This window comes from Emydura macquarii, unplaced genomic scaffold (assembly GCF_026122565.2).
Source record: "Emydura macquarii macquarii isolate MOO-44397 ecotype Brisbane River unplaced genomic scaffold, CSIRO-AGI_Emac_v2 contig_2531, whole genome shotgun sequence".
NCBI classification, from domain to species: domain Eukaryota; kingdom Metazoa; phylum Chordata; order Testudines; family Chelidae; genus Emydura; species Emydura macquarii.
In genome coordinates, this window is record NW_027132668.1 from 556,571 (window position 1) to 581,507 (window position 24,937).

General features: G+C 40.1%; 1 protein-coding gene across 1 annotated transcript in view; it reads right to left on the minus strand.

Moving 5' to 3' along the window:
• Window positions 1–24,937, minus strand: part of AFF3 (ALF transcription elongation factor 3) — a 478,617-nt gene that overhangs the window by 340,125 nt on the left and 113,555 nt on the right. The gene's annotated exons all lie outside the window — the stretch shown is intronic.

Here is a 24,937-nt window from a genome sequence, read left to right on the forward strand (position 1 = left end):
ATGTGATGAAAAAACTGTTGGGGAATGAGAGAACTCAAACTTGAATGAAGAGCTGGTATTGAGAAGATCTAATCGGGTGATCAAACGTCCAGAAAGACTCAGAGACTTGCTAGGACATGTGAGGAAAGTGGGTGGTAAAGACTCACTTGAGAGTGATGTGCTAGTAACCTCTCCTCTCTAGGTAGTTGATATGTTGAGTTTATGGAATTGTATAATGCATGTGTTATTAGATAGCTGTTATGGGTTATTAGATGTTAGTATATTGTCATGTGTTTATTAGATGTTAGTTTTTTAAATGTATCTAATGACACATGTACTATCTCCTTGTTTTCCTTAGGAGGGAAGATGTAGAGATATGCTTGTAGAAAATTGTGATTTAGAGACACTCCCTAGCATAGGACAGTGTTGTGTGAATTGGGAGATGTGCCCTACAACAGATCTAACATAGCTGCTCCCAGCTGCACACCTGGGAATCATTCTTGTCTTTGTTATTACATTTCTATTCCTTACTCATTCAATATTGTGTTCTTTAATGAACCCTCAAGATTGTTACAATATAGATTGTGGCAAGGGCGGCTTGTTCAGCCCTTTCGTGGATACTGTGCCCTCTTCGGCTACGACGATGATGTGCCTGGGTGGGAGCAGGGGGGGCCTGGTCCCGCCCTCTGCCCCGGGCCCCGACCCAGGGACCCTGTGTGGAGTAGTCTCCAAATTGCCCAGTCCGTGACTTACTCCCTTCCCTGGGTCGCCTGTCCTTGGCCCCACTGCTCGCAGCCTGCTTCCTGGAACTGGGTGGGGAGGGGTTCTCCCTCAGGCCTGTGCCTTGGGTCCCTGGCTGTAGCCAGACAGGTACCCCCTCTTGTCTCTGGTACCTTTTGGGGTTGTAATATGTGGCAGTGGTTGCTCCAAGTCCTGTAGCAGCTCTTCTCCTCCGCTCTGCTTCTCCTCCTAACTCCCTTCCAGCTGCCCCGTCTGCCTGACAGGGAGGCTTTTAACTGCTGGGGCAAGCTCCTTGATTGGCCTCAGCTGGTCTGATTGGCCTAATTGGCCTAATTGCCCCAGAGTAGCCCCAGCTGGATCACCCAGGGAACAGGGATTTGTTAATTCTGGGGCTAATATAGATCCTCTCCACTACTCTCCTGTAGCTATCAGGTCTGGTCCTGTCACAAGATGTAAGGGAGACATGAAGAAAAGAGCCAGGAAAAGAGGAGGAATAGAGATGACCATGAGGTCAAAAGAGACCTCCCACAGAGGAGGAGAGTGAGTGTGGCAGACAGAGAGAAATAATGGACACTTCAGAAGCAGGAGAGACATCCCAGTGAACCGCAGGGAAAGAGGAGCCAGAGAACAGAGAAGAGAAGGAAGAGGGATGGACAAAGGGAGACATATAGAGGGAAAAGAGTAGCGAAAAAAATCACAGGGAAAACTGAAAAATAGACAGTGAACTGGAGATGAAGTAGGCAGGAAAGTCAAGAAAGAAGAAAACTGGACAAAAATTAAGAAACAAGAGACAAAGTAACACAAACTGATGGATAGTTTTATTGAAAACTTAACTCCAAAAAGCTACCAAAAAGAGTTATGTAATATGTTTGATTTTATCTATCAGGAGACATGAGGGTATGTGGCTTTGTAGAACAAGCTTGGGAGACTTGGATGCAGTACAGGTTACATCGTATACACATACGGAATGTGTAGATGTATGCACATACATGGATATGCCCAGTAGTTAGAAATGCATGGATTGGTTCCAAGGCAGTTGATCAAAATCAGGCTAATAAAATATAATTAAACATTAATTACTATAACTATTAAAAATAATTGACTGGTACAAAGCACAGCATTTCCACTAAAAATGGATCTAAAGGTCATAAAACACATAGTATTTGGTTATGCAGAAATAATAATTGCTATGAAGCAATTAAATTTATAGACAGCTGTGCAGATTCTTTTGTGATTATTTAGAAGGGTGAGTGCAAGACAGATTTGGTCCAAAATTATCTTCTATAAAGCAGTCCTAAGCATTACTAAACAGTAAACATTACCATTTAGAATCAAACCAAAGATATGTTTGTTGCTTGCTGAAGTAGATTTGAAATGAAACTGAATGGAACTATCACTGGGGAACACTGATGTGTATGTCACAGCAAGTCATTTTTCTGAGGGCAGCTTTTCTTTCTAAAAATCCTCTGTGCATGTGGTAGCCAAAGCCAGCAGATAAAAGAAATAAAGGCCTGATCTTCAGCTGATGTAGAACAACATACCTCCATTGACTTCATAAGAGCTATGCTGATTTTCAACAGCTCTGGATCTGGCCCACAGTATTTTTTGTTTTTGTTTTAAGGTAAATTAAACTATATATAAATACAGATAAAATATACATATAGAGTAAATACAGTATATAAATAATATTTTTAATAATAAATAGTAAATTTGTGGACAGCCAAAAGAGTTCCAGAGTGCAGAGGAGACAAAGTAGTTTGTCTCAGATAATAGAGAAGAGAATTTGGAGCAAAAACAGTGAGTGAGGGCCAAAAATGGTAAGTGAGGGAGTTAGAACCAAAACTACACATGTTTTTTGGGCTGAGAGCAGGCACTTCACCTTGGTATCAGCTTGCTTTCTGTGATGACGTTCAAGAAAAATGTCACTCGAGGAGCTCCATTGAATTTGGCCTCTTTGCACAACTAGTTAGGAAGTCAGGGACAATGTTATGGTGAAAGAGGCAACTGGGAGGGCAGAGAAAATACTAAGGGATACAAGAGTGAGTTTAATAATCGGGTGTGAGGACTAATTTTTGCTGGTATTGGAGACATTTTGGAGTGCTATGGCTCACCCTTAGGGTATGTCTATACTAGAGACTTTACTGTGTCACTGCCATACCAATGCAGCTACGCTGCTGTAAGATCTCTCGTGTAGTTGCTCTAAGCTGACAGGAGAGAGCTTTCCCATTGACACAATTAAACCACCCCAATGAGTTGTGGTAGCTATGTTGGCGGGAGGTTTCCTGCAGACATAGCACTGTGCACACCGTCACTTAAGCTGGCAAAATTTATGTCGCTCAGAGGTGTTTTTTTTCACATTCCTGAGCGACATACGTCAGCAAAACTTAAGTGGTAGTGTAGACATGGGCTGTGAATCTCTGTTCATTCACCTCATGTTCCTGATGCCCTCAGCAATTCTTTTGCATATTGCCAAAATGCATTGTTTGCACCATTTCCCTCCCTCTCCTGCTCTTCAGTCTTCTTATATACTTACACTGAGAAGTTTCATTCTGGTTTACATACAAGAAGAGGACATAATGTAGAATTCTTTGGAAAGAAATAGAAACAAACAGTAAGAAATGCTCTTGATTCCACTCCTAACCAGGGAGAGAAAACATCCTTTCTTCCATGGAGAGGCATTCTAACACCTCTTAGGTGGCACTAATGAAATCACAATAGGCAGCAGAAGAGGTAGGGAACAAGAAAAGCAGCTTTATCTAAATCTGTTTCCTTGGTCCATGCCTACCCAGGGGAATACAGTAGAACAACAGCAAGGGTTGTAAACCTGTCCCATTGTTAATGGGGTAACAGTTTTGAGGAGAAGATTTGCTTTGACAAAATTACATTGTGTCATGTTGCAGACCAATAAAGAATCTGGCAAACTATTTTGTGCAGATGTGATGGTATTGCAGTTACATGATGAAATCATGATATACCTTTGGACTGCAACATCATGATGCATTGAGCTTATCCTACAAGACAAACTGTTAAATATAGCAGGGAGCAGTCAGCTGAGATGATGAAGCAATGACATTAACATCTGTAGACTCAGATTACATTAACATTAGAAAACCAGACAATCGTTATGCTCTCGAATGAACTCACACAGGAAAATGATAAAAGACAGAAATACCCTACCACCTGTGAGAACATTTTTCACAAAACTATCACTCTATACCTGACCTCTCAGTCCTCATTCTCAAAGGAAATCTGCACATCTTCAAAAGACAAGCCTGGTAGCTTAAATTCACAAATTTGCTAGACACCAAAAATCATGGACTGAATAGACACTCTGGATTTATGGCTCATTACAATCTATAACCCACTAATAACTAGCTCTCCCCCCACCGCCAGCTGCTTTTCTTTGTCTCCCTTCTTTTCCCCCTATGATTGAAGGGATGTTAATGGGCCACTTCACCTTGAATGGTCCCTTGAAGTGTGTGTTAACTACTTATGCGGAAAAAAAAATTTGTTCTACCTTCTATTTATCTGTGACACTCTGAGCATGTTTCCCAGATTTGAAGAAGAGCTCTGGCTAGCTTGAAAGCTTGTCTCTCTCACCAACAGAAGATGGTTCAATAAAAGAAATTACCTCACCCACCTTGTCTCATTAACATTGACTCAGAATCAATGTACTATGAATCCACTCACCAGCCCTGAATCTATCAACCAGCTTCGCTTTAAGGATCTTCATTCACTCAAAGAAAAATGTTTCAAAGTGTCAGCACAATGACTGGCAGAAGAGGCTAGTGGGTAATGTTGTTTTTGTATGCCCTCTGTTGGCCTCAGTGCTAAGTATAAAGAAACTATATATTTACATTAGAATGACAAGAAAGTAGAAAGAACATCCTTTTATTTGAACTGTTCTTCTGGAATTCTCCAATGGCATTCCTACACATGCTAGCCAGGCGACAGTTTGAATAACTATCTAAGTTATAAATGTCTTTTACCCAAGTAATTACCCAACAAATTACATACAATCAAAGATTAATAGTTTGTTTTTGATATAATGGTGTTAGTCATGCTTCATGAGTTTTGGTCTTTTTTAAAGAAAGCTTCCCCATTTTGCTGTGAGTAAGGATATGATTTGGTCATGGAGGCCACGGATTCTGGGGCAGGGCTGGAGCAGCTGTCAGCCCCAGGGCTGCTGCCAAGCAGCTGATCAGCCAGGCCAGCCCTGTGGGCACAGAACAACTAATTGGCTGGACTGCCCCAGAGCTGCCAAACAGCTGATCAGCAGCAAGCCCACTGGAGCAGAGGCAAGTCCCAGCAGCTCTGTTTCCCCCTCTCGCCCCACAGGGTATTTTTAGTAAAGGTCAGGGACAGGTCATGGGCTTTCATGAATGTTTGTTTATTGCCCACAACCTGTCCCTGACTTTTACTGAAAAATACCCGACTGACCCTTAACCTTAGCTATGAGTACCATGAAAGGTGTTGCTCTTCCCTCCCACTGCCCAGAGTTGTGAAGGGAGCCTCACACATCAACCAAGGCTGCTGTAGCAAATCACACTGATCAACAATCCACTCACTCTCGTCTTTCCCTGCAAAAAGACAGTTTGGTTATGAAGATAAACACCACAGTACTTGCAGCAGCTATTGTCTTAGTGATTCGCCAGAGACTGAAATGTCATTTCTAACAGTAGTGTGAACATCGTTTCGTGTGCAGCCTATAGCTATTTAAATGGCAGCAATGTGTTGTGCTTTATTTTTTTAGGGAATTTAGGGCTCGACACTGCAAGATGTTGAGCACTCTGTCCCTAACCTTGTAAAGAACTTACACAGATGTTTAAGTTTAAGCATGTGAAATCCTGTTGAAGCTAATGGGACTTAAGCACCTGCTTAAAGTTAAGCCTATGGTTTCAGTGTTTTGCTGAATTAGGGTCAAAGTACTGATCATGTTGCAGGACTGAGCTCCCTATCTACATGTAAACTGTTAGACTGGCAGCCTTGGAAAGTGGTACAGCATGATCTGTAACAGTGAAAGCTATCACACAGTATCCAGCCAGTGTGCCTCAATGTGTACTTGGAACCATGATATTTACAGGCGAGAAATTCAGGCTGTTGCCTGCTGCAGTCCTTGGCTACCATCCTTAAAAATTAGGATAAATTATATGTTTGCAGGCATCAGCAAAGAAGCGCTGGACTTTAGAGGTATGGCTTGTGAGATTTTGTTTGTTTTCAAGGGACCCTTCTCTGGCTCTGCCCATTGACTCACTCTGCATCTGAAGGGATAAAGGAAGCTTCCTTGGACTCTTGGAGAAGATGTCCTGTTCTAAGAAGTTTGGTCAGTAATACTGCTGAAAGCATGTGGTGAGAAAACCTTGCTTTGAATTTAACATCGTTTGTTAAGTTAGGCATCAGTTGCATTTTATCTTTATTTTTCTTGAAACCATTTCTGACTTTCATGCCTTGCACTCACTTAAAATTTCTTTGTAGTTAATAAAGTTGTTTTATTGTTTTATCTGATCCAGTGTGTTTACACTGAAGTGTCTGGGAAACTCCATTTGGGGTGGCAAGTTGCGTGCATATTATTTCTATTAAAGAAATAACAGACTTTATATAATTTCTTTTGTCCAAGAGAGGGCTGAGCAGTACAGGACATACATTTCTGGGGAGAAAATCTAAGACTGGGATTGTGCTGGGGATGCCCTGCAGTATAACTAAGGCTGGTGAGAGCCACAGTGTAATCCAAGTGTAGCTGGTAGGCTGCAGTTGCACACAGACACTCAGGGTATGACTTACATTCTCGAAGGCTATTTGTGAGTAGTCCAGGTCTGAACTCCTTCAGGAAGGCATCATAAGGCATCCAAAGTTACAAAGCGGGGTGATACAGCTGCTCATTAGTCTAGATTGTACCCTGGTTTGTCACACCATGTCACCCCTTTCTTCGAATCCCTCCATTGGCTCCCCCCCTTATCTGTTGCATCAAACCTAAGTTGTATTCACTTTCAAAACCTTGCACAGTCAATTCCCGCCATACCTTATCCTCCTCCATTCACTACTGAGCTATCCATGCTCACCTCTAATTGGCCCATGATATATTAACCATATATATTTTCAAACAAGCACCTTCATGCTTTCTCCCATGTTGCCCTGTGTGCTTGGGAGGAGCTCCCCATAAATATCTGCAAAACTAACCCACTATCCACCTTCAAATCCCTCCTCAAAACTCTCCTTTGCCATGATGCTACAAACATTTGACACTAGTTAGGCTGGTATGCTGATACCACAGTTTATCATGCTGACCAATAGTGTCTCATTGTTTACTTGTACTCCCCCATCTGTCTGTATCTATCTCTTGTCTCTCGTAGAACCTCAAAGATATGAACACCTGGGGAATGAAGATTGTTTGTAACTCTGAACAGAACATTATGGTACAGTATCCTGCAGTCAGTGTCTTCCAGCAGAAACTGGGAGGGATCTCTGCAAAGGTGGCACCTGGCAGCACTGCCTGGTTTGCAAGCAGCTCCCTGCTCTGTTCATGTTTCTTGCCTTTGGGATGAAATGGGGGGGGGGGGGGGACCCTGCCCTGCACCCTGGGAACTACAAACCCCAGCCCTCAGCTGCCCCTTCCCAGGGCTCGCCCTGCTCAGTACACTGCTTGCCACGCTCCAGAGGCAGCACATGACAGGGGGTTGGTGCCAGCCCACTGCCAGCGCACCTCCCTCCTCTGCCCCTTGCACTCCCAGAGCTGCTGGCAGGATCCAGGAGTGCAGCCACGGGCAAAGCTTGGGCCTCATTGGTGCACAGGCTGTGGCCCTTTAAAACTTCTCCAGGCAGCAGTTCAGACTCTGATTCCCACTCCAGCTCCAGGCCAGGCTTTGGCTGAAACTTTCAGTTCCCTGTAGCATCAGCAGCTTGCTGCCGCAGCTTTCTTTCCTGGGCTGGGGGTATGTGTGAAAACAGCTTCCCCCTCCTGATGAGGTGGGAGGGGGTGAAACAGCGCCCTTGGCTTACAAGAAACAGCACAGATCCAGGCTGTTTCTGCTCTGCATGGTGACCTTTAAGATGCAATACAGGCACAGTATAGTATTTGCTTTCTTTTCTTTTCTTTTTTTTTTTTGTCCCCTCCACTGCTGCCCGATTGCTTACTTCCAGTTTCACAGGGTGCTCAGTTGACCGGTCAGTTCGTAACTCTGGTGTTCGTATCTTTGAGGTTATACTGTACTTAGAATGTAAATTCTTTGGAATAGGGACTGTCTTTTTGCTCTGTGTTTGTACAGTGCCTAGCACAATGGGGTCCTGGTCCATGAATAGGGTCCCTAGGAGCTACAGTAATACAAATAATAAAAAAAAAATACACTGTCATATCATGCTTTTACAAAAACAATGTAAATATATAAACTTAGTCCCATAACAGGACTACTCCCATGAATAAAGTTATGCACTTACTTAAGTGTTTGTAGAATCTGGAGATTAAACTGTAAAACCAAACCAAAAATCAACTTTACCTTTGGATAATATCTACTCATTGGTGAATATTCAAGTATATCCAAAACCATATAGCAATTTGTAATTTTCAAATTTAGTTTGGTTTCCATTTTAAAAAATGCATAAAGTTTTGAGTAAACAACTCTTGCCATTAAAATCTGACATTTAATTCTGGAATGAGAGTGAACATGTTATAGAGATTAATTCAATGAACAAGTCTCATATTAAATGAGAGTTCTTTCCTGTCTGAATGTCCAATTACCATATGCTCTTTGCTCTTTTATTACACCCATTCACCAACAACCAAATGGATAATATCTCACTAACATTAGTTATGTGTAAAATTCGATTTAAGAACGGACGATAAAATAGCCTGTTATATTGCAAAATTAGAGAGAAAATATGTGCAGTACCGTACCAAAGATGGTTTGAAGTTTTGAAGGATCAGATAGATCTTGTTAGGTTAGAGTACCCTTCATATAAAGCAAGACTTGGAAACCACTGTCTGGCTGCCAAGATTTGGTGAAGATAAAGATTGCACATTAAATCATTTTCATGGGAAATCTCTCTCAGGAACTAGGAAGTTCTTAGAATATAAGAACACAAGAACAGCCATACTGGGTCACACCAATGGTCCATCTAGCCCAGTATCCTGTTTTCTGGCAGTGGTGAATACCAGGTGCTTCTGAGGGAATGAACAGAACAGGCAATCATCAAGTGATCCATTCCGTCACAGCCATTCGTAGCCTCTGGCAAACAGCAATCTTGCCTATCCTGGCTAATAGCCATTGATGGACTTATCCTCCATGAACTTATCTAGTTCTTTTTTTAATCCTGTTATAGTCTTGGCCTTCACAACATCCTCTGGCAAGGAGTTCCCCAGGTTGACTGTGCATTGTATGAAAAAATACTTCCTTTTGTTCATTTTAAACCGGCTGCCCATTAATTTCATTTGGTGACCCCTAGTTTTTGTGTTATTAGAGAGTAAATAACACTTCTTTATTTACTTTCTCCACACCAGTTGTGATTTTATAGACTTCTATAATATCCCTCTTTATTTATCTCTTTTCCATGCTGAAAAGTCACAGTCTTATTCATCTCTCCTCATATGAAAGCTTTTCATCATTTTTGTAGCTCTTTTTGTACCTTTTCAAATTCCAATATTTTTTTTTTGAGATAGCGTGACCATATCTGCACATAGTATTCAAGATGTAGGAGTACCATGACTTTATACAGTGGCATTATGATATTTACTGTCTTATTATTTATTCCTTTCCTAATGATTCCCAACATTCTGTTAGCTTTTTTGACTGCGACTACACATTGAGTGGCTGTTTTCAAGAACTATCCACAATGATGCCGATCTCTTTCTTGAATGGTAATAGCTAATTTAGACCCCATCATTATGTATGTATAGTTGGGATTATGTTTTCCAATGTGCATTACTTTGCATTTATCAATATTGAATTTCATCTGTCACTTTGTTGCCCAGTCACCCAGTTTTCTTGCTGTGCCTGATGAGTTTTCTACATCAGATGCAGAAGAAATGAGTCAATCTTTGAAAAAGAGAGCACTCTATACAGTGAAGAAGGAGGCAAGCAGTGGTGCATTGTGATAGCCCTGTCAAAACCAGAATTTTTCTGTTAATACAAATCCTATCTGGCAGCCCTGGCATGTATGTCCTCTCATCCTGTCACAACAAACAGAGAATGCATCTGAAAGATTAACGTGCCAGACTATATGCATTATTGTAATTAATTTTATGGGAAAACCCAACAATCAGAAAGTCTCTGCCTTCTCAGTAACTGTTTTTATGCTTTTCATAAATAATTGTGACACAAATATCATTTTCAACTGTATAAAACCATCTAAAGGCGGTGAGGGAATTCCACAGAGAGCTAGTGAGATGTTTTAAAAATGCAAATAGAAACACGCTGAAACAATAAAGGAGAAGGGGGAGGGGAGTTTTTCGAGGGGGTAACTGAAACTTATCTTTTTCAGTGTAAACCCAATACATTTATAAAAACTAATTTCTTTGAATAACTTCTCTCTTTGCATGATCTCTTTTAAAATAGCTATGAATCTTAGTAACAGTGAGCTATACTAACCGTTATCTTCTCTATACTTATTTAATATAACTCCATCAATGAAATATATTTTTAAAAATATTTTCCATAAAAACAAACACACACACCTGCACACACATACACACACCCGCACCCTGTAGTAATTAAAATCCCTGAAAATGTGACAATCGTGCCAAATTTAAAACCTGCTTAACTCAAGTCTTTGTATTCAAAATGCACACAAAGAGATAGTTCATCTTTAATAGGCTTCCACAATTAAATAGAAAATTATTTCATCAATGACAATTTAGATGACATTTATGTTTCAGTAAAACTAGAGAGCTGAGACTACTGCATGTTAAATTGTTCCAGTGTAGAAAAAGTAATGTCAAGAAACAAGAAAAAATACCCTCATCACATTCATTTAATGGATAAAACATGAAGTGAGCAGCAGTGGAGATAAGAACCCTGGAGGCTGTTTTGTTTGTCACAACATACATACAGTAATCCCTGACAGTCCTCAGTTAAGAGGTTTTTTCCTCTTCTTTTTGCTAATGCAAAGCAAAGCTACAGTGATAGCTGCTTAATAATCCAGCAGACTTTAACAGTTTAAATATGAATGCAATAATTCATAGAACACTAAACCTGAAAGACACAACTGACCTGCAAAGTTAATTTGATATACAGCATAATCAGCAATAGAACTCTTTCACCTTAACTTCCAATATAAATGTGAACTCTGGAGATCAAATTCTGCTCCCTCTCACACCCAAGCATCCCCATTGACTTGTGAGAAGGGGGTCACATGGGTATAACTGAGAGCAGAACTGAGAGCTAAAAGGTCCTGTTATACTCCTTGATCTTTATGCAGAACTCCCATGATGCTTCCTGTTTGGAGTTAGTTTAGATTGTTCTCTCTCCCCTATTGTGAAATTTGCTGGTTGGGGGGAACCCAGCATTTTCTCTACGTGATTAGAGAATGATCTTCATGTTTTGACTGTAAGATTTTTGAGGCCAGTGATCTTGTCTTGTATCTTATTTATACACATTTTTTACTCCTATTTTATTAATTTATTTCTGGTAGTGCCTGTAATATGCTAGGTGCTTCCCAAACAAAAAAGAAGACACGGCCCTTGTTCTGAGGTGTTCAAAATCTAAAAACATGCAGACAGCAGGTAGGGGAGAAGGGATACAGAACATTAAAAAGCTGTTTTTATAAATAGGGTAGATAAACTATTGCCATTATCAGCCAGCTAGTTTCCCACTGCCAACTATGCTATGTACACAACAACAAAAACAGATGAATGTAATATGCTTCTGTATATGTTTCAATCTGAAAATATTAATCTTCATCATTCATTAATTGGCTCTTGATTAGGGAAACATTCAGATGCCTGCCTCAGCACGGACCTTTTCAGAAGTACATACTTCAATAAGTAAAGGTGAAACTGTGTTTCTATATGATGATGAGAATGTTTGAAAACACCTCTAATCAAGCAAAAGAGAGGTGGACATGGATTTTCGTATGGGAAGTACAAGGATAAAAGACTTTTTCCAACCATGATTTATGAAAACCAAGCAATTTTAAAGCTGTCTCAGAGAGATAAAAGTACACAAAAATATTTTGTCATATATAGTTAACAAAAAAATAGTGTTGTTTCAGATTGCTGGTTTTTTTCATTCCAGTTACCTCTTTTGAAGAATGAGCAAATTGGCACAACCAGTTCAGCCTGAGTATCAGATAGCTATTTCCTGAGAGTTTGTTTATGGGACTCTTCCAAAATTTCTAGTGTGTAATAACAATCCTTAGCTGTTTTCATCAGTAGATCTCAAAGTGCTTTACAAAGGAGGTAAGAATAATTATTTCTATTTTATGGATGAGGAAACTGAGGCACAGAGAGGGGAAGTGACTTGCCCAGGGTCACCTAGTAGGCCAGTGGCAGGTCTGGGAATAAAGGTCAGGGCTTCTGAGTCCCATTCCAATACTCTACCCACTAGGTCACAGTAGTTTTACTCTAATTTCCTCTTGGTTCTTCAAACACAACTTCCGTACATGGAAGTCATTAGCATATCTGACAACTCCCTTTCTGTTGTTTTACAGAATTTGCTCACTATACTTTCCAAGGCAGGCCTGCTGACAGCAATTCCAGGCCCCAGGGCAGAACAGTCAATGCCCCACCCGAAAGGGATGACTTTGGTTTATGACCACTTTTAAATCCCCGGACCCTTGGGCAATTGACCCCTTTGCCGTCCCCCCCCCCCCCCCTCAATCGGCAGGCCTGTTCCAAGGTGAATATTCTCCCTTGCTCCCCACATCCTCATCCAAAAAATTAAACAATTAACATGCATCTTGGAGAAAAGTATAGGAGAGACCGCAAACATATTTAATGGTTTAAACACATCTTTTCAAATATTTCTGAAACATTACATAGAACCAAATGCCTACAATGATGCAAAATTGCTGTGGATGACTCCATTATGATAATTTTATGAATAAAATATAACCCTCCTCTTACTGCACATGAAATAACTGTAACAGTAGCATCTTTGGACACAGAAGGACTGGATGGAAAGAAAAACGCACTTTCACACATACATCTGCTAATGAGAAAAGGGTTCCAAAGAAAACAGTTACCACTTGATCTGGAATTCACACTGGAAGACTTTTTGTCACTAACAAAAGTCTGGGAGTTTGAGGTAGTTATAGTCCTCCTTTCATGTATTTCAGGTTATTTGCAGGGAAACTAAACTCACTTTCTGCACAGTGGCCTTCTCAAATTTCAAGAGATAAGGACTAGGTTCACTCCAGGATTTGTGCTAGCTAAATATGGGGCACATTCTGGCAAACAGGAAGACCTGCAGACAGATAACAGCTGGTATTTAGATGCCTAACTTCTATTAATTTCAAGGAGAGTTAGGCACTTAAATACCTTTGAGGAGCTGGATGATAGTTCAAAAAAGGGGATAAATGTGGCCAGGGGAGGAGGAGCTATGCTGCCATTTTCTCTTTGTCTCTCCTTTCCTCCCTCTCCCCCCACATCACATCATAATCTGTGTGACTGCAGCCCAATCAGCACCTCCCAGCCTGAAGAGAACTTAGAAACGCAGTAAAACATTACACCCTCCTTTGGCCTTTAAAAAACAAAAATAACCAAACCACACCAAACCAACTTTGATGGGATTTTCGAAAGTGCTCAGCATTGACCTAACTCTGTTCTCATTAAAGTGAGTGTGTTTTATCATAGGTTTCAATGTGGGCAATGTTGATCCGTTTTAAAAATCCTTCCCTTTATTTATATTAATTTTCTATTACAGTTTTACATCTACCAATGTAAGTTATGCAACATATACATAGAGTGCTTCTCCCCCCCATGCCCCCCCTTTCTCAGCATTATACTTCCAGGGCAAAATGTTTGCTTCTTCTCTCTTCATTATATAAGAATTGGTATGTTATTTAATGTTTTTTTCCACCGTTTGTAGGGGAGAAAGATGGAGAGATTAAGTGGTAGCTTCAATACAGCAATCACACAACATTTTGGAAAAACCAAACAAGAAAAGAAATAGACCATGTCAAGGATGTTGATTAGTCTTTGGCCTTCCTGTAATATGTGATATTTCTGGAAAATGTTATCTGGGATAATACACAGTGGAACATTAATTCAAATTATCTCTGGTGACCTTGGGCATCTAATACAAACATAAATGTGTTTCAGATAATGTTAGTTCAGTTAAGAGGATAATATTACATGTAAATTCATATTAGATAGTAACTATGGAGCTAGTCTGTGTATGGCAGCTAGAACAAGACATCTTGGAGGAACAGTGCACATTTATAGGAGTAACTAGGGGTCTAAATGCTAGTTGAATACTGGCTATGTTTCTGAGCAGAGCATCTTACCCACAACCAGATATGAACTGCAGATAAGAAGTGTCTTGATTGATTTTTGCTGCCCAACTCATGAGTAAACATTCATGAACCTTCAGGGCATCCTGTCAGCAGAGCTAAGACATTCTTATTTAAAAGGCTAATCAAGTCAAATCAGGTGTGGTAAACAGAATAAGCATTACTGTATAAGATATCTTTATGTGAATACATTATGCGCAGTACATCTGTATCCACAATCACTACATAGTCTACTATTTATTCATAAGTGGTTATGCAGGTCATTTCTGTCCTTAATGCTATTATCAGAACATAGCCTTGTAAAACATTGCGAGAAAACGGCAGCAGCTACCCAATCTGGCCAGCAACTGTCCTAGAGAAAGACTTTACAGTGTATAACCTCCTCAAGTTTCTCGCAACAGACCTTATATACTTTTCAAACACTCTGAATTCTTTTGACTGTTAGAGGCTGTATATCGACTGTTCACTGACGGTTAAGGGGCTCCTCTCAGCATTCTCCAATAGTGCTTATTTCTGATATAACTTCTATCACCCCTTGCCATCAGTTATACAAATGATAGAAGGTAGCCCTCTTCCCTCTCCTGCCATCATTTTATAAAATACTTCTACATCATTGCTAACTGTACATGGATGTAGATGAAGGAATATGGTTTAAAGACATTTTTACTCGCTGAGGTTACTATGTTCATTTAAGGAAATGTATGTCAGGGTGTTGATCAGTCTTTGGCTTTTTTTGTAATATGGAACATTTTTGGAAGACATTACCTGGATAATACACTGGGGAATAAAGTATATACATTCTCTCTCTCTCAAGTTCTCTTAATTTTAACAAATGTTTGATTTAGGTTTTTTGTAGGGGAGGGTTTTTTGTAAATTAAAAACATAATTTTGTTCCATTAAACAGCTTTGACAGGATTCTCATATCTTCATTTCAAACTAGATTCTTCTTATGTTTTCTATTTATGAATTTTTTTTACAGAAAATTACTACTTCACATATGGATCTTCAGTGGTACATATAGCTCCTAAAGATATTATTTTAATTAGGTTGCTTGGTTCCATTTAATTTTTAAATGGCTGTGACATGGAACTTGTGTTGTGATCTGATGAATGGGAGAGGATGTGTGCTAAGGATTTTTCCCCTTCTAGAAGTAGTGCATTAATGAGACATTTTCTTAATAAAAGCCTTGCATCAAATCTGTAATCAGAGCACTAGAGACACCCAAACCAGCACAAACATTCATTAATTTCAGAATGCCATTCCTGATCTGCATTTAAACATTACTCCTCAAGGAATTTAACTTCAGCAGTGATTTGGATGAAAAGGATGTTTATCTATTACAGTAATAGATATAGTTAGTCAAACTTATATTGTCATACAGAAGTTATGTTTCATATCTAAAGAACTAGTCTTACTTTTAAAAAAAGAAGTCAGTGGTGCACTGGAATACGGCATCAGTTTTGAACATGATTTTAAAATTGCTACCTGATTAGTCTTCATTTTACGCTATCATAGACTGCAGAATTAATTGGTGCTTGACTTAAATTAGAATGATTTCAATCTATTGTATAACACCTGTGAGCTCAACATTAAGTGTTCCCAAACAAGAGAAGTAAGTGTGTTGTTCAACAATTTTTACACAGCAGTGCAGTACAACTACTGGATCTCCCTGAGAACTCTCTGGGAAAAGAAACCTAAAGCAATAATTAAAATAAAACACATACATGCACATACACTCATCACATCACCTTTGCTAGAAAAAAAATCCAACTGTACACAGACCTCTCCAGAGAGGGAGAGATTCAAGGCACTTCTCATTAATCCAACTTTTCATTTCTATATTCCACTAGCTGATCATATCAGCATCTGATATATTTCATATCTAACTAAAATCATGCCGAGAAGAAACAGCTCGGAAATGTATACTTGCTTTTTTTTACTTCTAAATGCCAATACTTGTAATACATGAGTAATACAAGAAAAGAAAGATGTTTCCACTGGTATTAGAGAGAGAATATTAATGGGCTGAATTGAGACATACTTTATACAAATAATCCTGTACTTTAGATCTTTTTTTTTTTTTTTTTTTTTTTGTAATAAAGGTCACTGTAGGTACAATGAGAAAGTGATTTTTAAAGTAACAGTTGAGTCCAATGCATTACATCATAAATGAGAGAAAAATTTTAACATTTCTTCACTCGGTATTATAGTGGGCACCTTGTATTTCCAGAAGTTAACGTTGCAAAATAGTTTTTATTATAACTTCCTGTTTTTGCAAGCTCATAACTTCCCAAGATATTTACCTTTTGGGCTGAAATGTTTCATGTTTGGCCTCTACCTGAAAGTGAACTTGTTTGACTATTTGAGTTAAATCCCTCCAGACATATTTTAAGTTACCAGGGGGCAAGGAGAAATACACTTTTCCCATTGTAAAAAAAACACACGTATGAACAAGGATACAGCAAAAACAGCTTAACTTTTGACTCAGCAGTGCAGTATAACCATCAGATGCACATATGGTGGATATAGTTCTCTTTGAGGACTAGTGCCTCTGGTTTGAAGAAACAAAGATATGATCATTTTAAAATTGCATACTGAGTAGTCATGGTAGAACATTTACTTATGTGTATAGGAGTGCACATACATGTACTGTCCCTATGTGTGCAGGTAGTAAGGGTGGAGCCAGTTAAATACCCAGATAGGGAAGTTCAATTTGCTGGCGTAAAAACTTTGAAGCTCTACGGACAAAGGTGAGCAAGTCAAATAGTTGCAAAGCAAGGAATCACGTTCTGCAAAGCAAACAGAGAATATAGTAGCTTCTCTATGGTTACTAAGATTCATTGGAACTATCTGATTTGTGCCCCAGGCATTATAGTTCAAATTTGTCTGTGGGACAGTGAATCCTCTGTTTTTCCTAACAGAATAAAATAACTGAAAATTACCTGCCTACTACCCAAATTTTATATGTGCTTTTTGAAATAATGGGCTCGACTCTCATTTACACTAAGGCTCTTTCACACAGTTATGGCAGTGTAAAGGGGCCTTAAAGTGAATGTAGTTACATTCACATTGCTGATACATTATTTGGACATTTTTCCGCTGGTTTCATACACCTTATTATTTTGTACTGCTCCTACTAAAAATCTATCAAGGCCTGATGGCAGATAGAAACTTTTGTAACCAAGACACTAATACTTGATTTACCTAACAAGACACCAGTCCCAAGGATGCTGGTGACTGTACATATACAGGCTATATTTTGATTTTGTCTTGACAGTTTTATTTGAAGTTTGCTTGTTAAAAACTGAAATAGTAGTTATTTTTTAAAAGAACATTGAACAGTGTGGGGATTTAATAGCTTAATATATGGCAGGCTGAACTATGACCAAATGTATGGAGTTCTGCAATGGAGTTCTGTGGCCCTCTTCTCTTTATATAGAGGTCCAGCCCATGGTAACTATAGGTCCCAAGATGTGATGGTCCATCTTGAACTGAGAGGAAGGCTGCTCCAATCAAGATGGGGAATGGCATACTGGGACTTGTTTCTAGAGACCTTATCTCCATATTAAAGAAAATGGCAATTACCACCCACTCCATTTAATGTAAATTAGGTGCAGTCCTCAGCCTCATGGCAAGTTGACAATATGGTTCCCTGGAGCAAAGTTGGGACCCTTTGCATTAGCATGTTCAGTAAAATAAACAACTAAATTATGTGCATTATTGCAATGCTACCTCTGCAAATGCTCAAGAAATAAACTACTTTCAAACTCTGTTATTCATTGTTCACCATCACTTTTTCTTTAGGAAAAATGGATGAATTAAATAAAGGAATGTCTCATCAAATATATGCAATAGTAAATTCAAACACACAGACTCTTATGAGTATGAAAGAACACAGCTGAGAAATAGTTAAGGAAGAGCTTAACATAGTGATGATACAAAATTAAATTCTATAAGATACCCTAGATTTCTGATGGGAATACTTGACAAATGAAAAACACTTTTCAATTTAAATTAAATTAAATTTCCAATTAAGTCACAGAGAGATGTACTCCAGCAGGAAAACCACATAAAATCACATATTTCTTGGTCATGAATTAAACATTTAGTGTAGCTCAATGTACGGTGACCCAACATATGGAGAACAATAAATACCCTCAGCCTTTTTTTTCCAATCAACATTGCATATAATGAAGCACTGTCTTATACTGCCAGCACTGGTATTCCTTATAACCACTAACTAAAGTAGGGGTTGAATTTAGCTAGTTACATAGTTGTGAAAAGTGACATGCACAAAATGATCTTAAAATTATAACAATGCTTTCTGTATTTCACATAGTCTATGCCTATTAAGTTAATTTCGCAAAACAACTTTTATATTCTAGTTACTGGTATCCTGGAGTTTTTCAAGTTTATACGTATTGAAGATATTTAAGTAACATACAGCATGAAATACAGATAGAATAACATACAATCTAAGCTAAGGTATCCATTAGCGATGGGCCAGTAGAGAACCTAAACCCCTGACTATGATTAGCCCAAATTTTGAGAAAGTTTGTGAAGTCAGTGGGCGTTTTTGACATTGATTTCAATGGGGCCAGGATTTCACCTCACATTTTGATGTGAATATTAGAGATCTTTATATCTATACTTGAACAAAAATACCATATTCAAACAGCTCTGAATTTTGGGACTGTCTGGATCTTCACTTTATAGCCCAGGGACATCTTTCTGACCCATTGGTTTCTGAACCAAGGCTGTGGAAGTCATATAGCTCTGAAGAGACAAGATGGGTGAGGTAATATCTTTTATTGGACCAACTTCTGTTGATGAGAAAGACAAGCTTTTGAACTTACATAGGGCTCTTCTTCAGGTCCAGGAAATGCACTTCCCAGACTTGAAGAAAAGCTCTGTATAAACTCAAAAGCTTGTCTATCTCACCAGCAGAAGCTGGTCCAATAAAAGATATCACCTCACCAACCTTGTCTTTCTAATATCCTGGGACCAACATGGCTCCATAACACTGCATGTTGCTCTGAAGCCATATGTCCTATTCAGGAGAAGTTATGCTACCTAAGCCTGAAAAACCCCTCAAAAATCTCTTTGCATCTGGAGTGTAGAGCTTACAAGACAACAAAAGCTAAGATGACAGGAGGATGTGTAGTCTATCGGAGCAAGTAGCAGATACCCCAGTGATACGGTGGGAGAAGGATCTGTTTTCTGCAGAGGGAAGTTGTTTTTTTAAAAACAAAAAACTTGGTGTTGGTGAGGTAGGGTGACTCTTATCCAAGAATGTTGAGGCATGATGAACAGGGAGTAATGTCCCATCCCTTCATCATCAGCAGTGAGGGATTGTTATGGAGCTTCTGCCTTGATTGGCAGATATGAGAGGCCTATCTATTGCCCCTCAGAGTCCTGATTCTGAGGGGGACAGATAATCCATTCTGAGTGCTATTTTTGGACAGGAAATGAATCCTCCTCAACTTGATGGGCTCCTTTTACCTTCTTCCTTTTCATTCCCTTAACAGGCATGAAGCTATCATCCAAAAGGAAGTGATGCCTTTAATCTGCATGGGGTCTTTAAATGTCTTCCGTGACTAAAAGGGAAGAACATATCCTCCCCATTCTCATGCTAGGATACCTAGGGAACTGAAATAAAAGCTATAGGGAAAAGGTCTGCACATGTATATCCACTTGCAGTCTCAGCCCTTTATTTGTTTCTACATATCCTATGTTATATGGGTCAGACTAGATGATCACAATGGACCCATCCACCTTTGAATCTATGAATCTATATGTGAGAATAAATGCATTCCCCAACATAAAAATAAAACTCTTATTAGATGGTGCAAAAAGGGCATCAAAAGGTGGAATAAGTAGAGACAATATTTTGGTGAAAATGTCTTTTTTGTATTTTGTCTTTTTAAAGTGTAATCATTTTAGAGTATTATTACAATGTGATCTTACAGGTTAATTAGTATCATATTCACTTCCTCTATTAGGGGTACTCTAACAAATACTGAAATTATATGTCACCATTCAACATGTCCCATTTGCATTGTATTATGTCAGCAAATTCAGTCACTTGATGCAATGGAGTAACATTTCTGTATATTTACCACTGTAAACTTGATATTAAACTAGGAGGACACCATGTTAAAACTTACAGCATACTGTCAATGATTTTTCTGAACAGAAAATTATGTAGAAAAATATTTCACAACTACAAGCATGTGTTCAAATAGATAGCAATTATTTATACATAGAACATGCTTGGTGCTCTACAATACATAGATACCATGATCAAGACATTTCCTGCCTCAGAGATCTTACAGTCTAGAACACAGACCATAGAAAGAAAAGAAACACAAGTAGATACAAAATAAGTTACATCATAAATCTATAGTTTTCTAACTTAACCCTGTACATAGGTGTATACATATTTTTGGACAATTTTTTATGAATTTCTCTTGCTTCCTTCCCAACTCTTTTTCTCATTCATATTTACACTTTATACAAATTCAATAAAATTTCTAAATTTCAAAAATTTCAGCAGTAACTTCTAGTCTTTCTGATACTGTTATGAATGAGAAGTTACTTATCTGTGTAATATGCGGAGCTCTTTGAGATGTGTTGTCCATAGGTACATTCCACCCAAGGTGTGCATGCACCCCGTGCACTTGAGTTCGAAGTCTTTTGGCCAGCAGTGTCCATATGGTGCCCTGCAAGTCCTTGTGCTCCTCATCAAGGGCATAAAAGGGTGCAGAGCACCAACCATAATTCAGTTTCTTTGCACCCACAGAATCCCAGAAGTGAAGGTAGAGGGGATGATGGAACATGCATAAGGACAACACATCTCAAAGAACTGAGTTACTGTATAGTTAAATTACTTTTCATTCTCCTTAAGTGATTGTCCAAGTGCACATTCCACTATAGGTGATCCCAAGTAGTAGATCAATGTAGTGAAGGTGTGAGCTTGAAGACTTAGGAGAGTAAAGATAGCAGCAGACTTGCCAACTGTAGCATCTGATCTATAGACTTCAGTAATTGAATGATGCCCACTAAACATATGAAAAAACACCCAGATGACTGCCTTACGTATCTCTGAGATAGACACACTTTTCAACAAAGCTGCTGAAGTTGCCTGTGCTCTGGTCAAATGAGCCCTGAGAGTGGTAGGTGGTTTTACTGTGGCTACTTCACAGCAAGTTCTCATGCAGTCAAAATCCACTTTGACGGCCTCTGAGTTGAGATGGCCTTGCCTTTCATCTTTGAACACTAACCATGGAAAGTTTTGACGAAAACCTGAATAGGTTTTATTCTTTGAAGAAAGAATGCTATGGCACGTGTGACATCTCAGATGCAAAGAACTGCTTCTGCATAGGAAACATGGGGTTAAAGGAAGAATAAGGGTAGGTGAATTTGCTGATTCAGGGTGAATCCCATGACCACCTGCAGCAAAAACTTCAGATGAGTTTTTAAAGAAACTTGTCAGGGTAGAAGATTGCATAGGAATACGTATAAGGACTGCATTAGGATGGTCAGCCATCAGCTCTTGAATCTTTCCTACTCTGCTTGCTGAGATGATGGCCACCAGGAATGATCTTTCAGTTGACAAGTGAAAAAAGGAACACCTCCTCATTGGTTTTGAATGGAAGGCACATAATAGCTGGTACCAAGTTAAGGTCCTACAGTGGGATTGATTCTTAACACATGAAAACACTCCAGTAAAAATTTTGAAGGATCAAATTAGAGTGGATATGGGGGAAAAAAACTGTTTGGCCCTCTCCTGGTGAATGATGTGCTGAGATAGACACCAGATATATTTTAGCTGAGCTCAGTGATAAATTGCTCTATTTCTATTCCAGTAACTAGTCCAAGATTACAAATACCAAAGTCTCCTGAGGACTGAGGGACTTCTGACAGCACCAAAAAGAGAATCTTGTCCATTTTGACTTGTAGAGTTTTTTGGGGTTTTTTTACTGTTGATAAGGAGATTCCGGACAGGTGAGGAGCAGGACCACTCTACACCTATCCAGCAGCAAAACCATTAAATGCAGGATATTCCTTCACTTTGTGTCAAATGGTCCAGAAGCAGAGGCTGAGAGGTTAAGAGGCTCCAGATGTTTGGAATCAAAAACTGCCTCAACCACTATCAAAAGCACTGTGGCTCAGCCCTATCGGCTCTTGTGGAGCACTATGTGACATACACTGATCTCAGACAGATTGGCATATATTGGACACGTAACCTGGAAAGCAATGTCACAAAGGAACACAAAGCCATGTGTCCTAGAAGGGCAAAGCAAGTCCTCGCTGTGGTGCCTAAATTGGAATCCAGCTGTGAGAGATGGGCTGGTGAGTCCTTGAATTTCTCCTGTGGAAGCAAGGCTATGGACTTGGTGGAGTCTAGGATTGCTCCAATGAATTAAAGTCTTAAAACATGAGTGAAGTTGGACTTTTTGTAAATGTTAATTTTCAGGTGCAGGCTCTGGAACAAGTTGAATATGTAATGAATGGCTTCTGCAACCTTGTGAAGAGATCTTCCTCATATCAGCCAATTTTCCAGGTAAGGGATGATGAAATATTCCTTTTTTTAATGTGAGTTGTGATTGCTAGTCATTTGGTAAATATCCTCACAAAACCAGATAGTCCAAAAAGTACAACTCAGTATTGATAATGGTTGTGGCCTATCACAAACCTTAGGCACCTCCTGTGTTATGGTATTATCAAATATGTGCAAATACACATCTTGAAAGTACAGTGACGTAAACCGATGTCTGGATCCAGAGTGGAAATTATTAAGGCAAGGGTGACTATCCTGAACGTCAACTTATATATGAACACATTCAGTTTTCTTAAGTCCAAGATGGGTCACCATCCTCTCTTCCTCTGGGGGGATAAGTACGTATTTGTTGTAGAATCTCTTCCCTTGATACTGAGGTGGAATCTTTTCTATCGCTCCAAGGGAAAAAAGCAAGAGGACTTCTTGTTGTAAAAGACCCTGGTGAGAAGAGTCCCTGAAGAGGGACAGGGAAAGGAGATTGGGGATAGGCACAGTTAGACACTGTATAGAGTATCCCATTGTTAACATGTCCATAACCCACTGGTCTGCAGTGATGGATGATCATGAGTGCTTGAAGGCTAGAGATACACGATTCCCAAAAGAAAGGGCTGGTTCTGATCTGTAGCCTTGGGTTCATATCTTCAAATAGTCCCATAAAAATAAGTGCTTCTCTGATTCAGGTTGCGACGAGTGAGTTACTAAGAAAGCATTCTGCCTACAGAAAATAGTGTATCTTGTCTTAGGAGGCTCCATAAGCCTCTGGTGGGGAAAAAAAGGGACAGTGCACACCTCTGCGAAGCATGTGATCGCTATCTAAAATGCTGTATTTTAGGGGCATGTAGTGGGGTTCACTTAGGGGCCAGCAGGCCTAGTAGGTAGGCTGCAGCTCAACCATGCCCAGAGTTCTGGGGGCAACCTGAGGGCCTGGCAGTCAAGTTATAGTTTGTTTTTCTACAGGTTCCTCCAGGTTGGTCTAGGGATGGAGGGAAGAGTAGGGGTGCCCAGGACCTCCCTCTCTACAGGGTCCTGGTGTAGGTCCCAAGGAAGGATGGGAAGGGGGTGTTTCCACCCCCTCTAACTGGTACCCCACACCTGCTTCCCGTGGGCCACTTCCTACCCCCCATGCACCCTCCTCCCACAGTACTCTCTTCAGTTTGGAGTGTGGGATCAGGGCCTGCAGCAGATTCAGTTTCCTGGCAACCCAACAAACACAGCTGGCCTTCAGCAGGCTATCTGATTGATTGCATGACCTTATTTATCAGGAAGGGCTAGCCTCTCTGGCTGCTCAATGCATATCATACCTACAGCTGCACTTGCCCTTGTTCCAGTCCCTGCTTCCCCTTTGTTCTAGCCATTGCTACAGCCTACTTCCAGTCCCTGCTCCTGCTCTGCTCCATCTTTGGGTCCCCTTCAGCTCCTGCCTCTCCAGTACTGATCTTTGGCTCTGCCCCAGCTGACGATTCTGGCTGGCATTCATCTCCTGTCTCTCTGGTACTGACTCTTGGCTCGTTCCTGGATTCTGCCCACCCTGCACCCAGCTTGAACCAGTAGGCCAAACTTTATTTTTGGCCACTAAGCCAGACTGCCCACGGCCTGGTCTCTAATAGGCTCTCTGCTTCTTTCCCAGCGGTGGTTGTTTAAACAGTCTCAATGATTCAGATAGTCATTCAGGACTTCCCAGCTCCCTTCGCAGTGTCCAATGATTTTCCCCCTTGTCAGGGAAATGGAAAAGAAAGAGGGGTCAGGACCTGGCTACTCAGTTGGGCCTTCCCTATAGTTCAGTTCCTCCCCCCCTGTGGTTTCCTCTGTCCCAGAAGGTACTAAATAGCTTTATTTCTGTAGACAGCCTCACCTTCCCCCCCCCCCCAGCTTGATTGCCAGAGTCCCATTTTAAGAAAGTCCTTCATTTGAAATGTTCCACAGCTTCTGAGGGGCAGGGCCATCTTGGCCCAGTACTACTTCATCACTCCTTTAGTCTTAGTAAGGGGTCATATAAAGTGTATAACTGTCCCACTCTGTCCATCTGGGAGGGAGGCCGCACGCCCTCGCTAGTGTGTCTCTGTGAAATCTGATGCCCAAAGGGGAAATTAGTGTTTGAGGGGAAAGCAAAGCAGTCTGTAGTCCAGGCCCTCCAGCAGGGCGGGGCAAGCAAGCAGGTCAAACATCAGCCCAGGCTTCACAGGCCAAGGTGAGGCTGCCACCCCAGGGATGGGG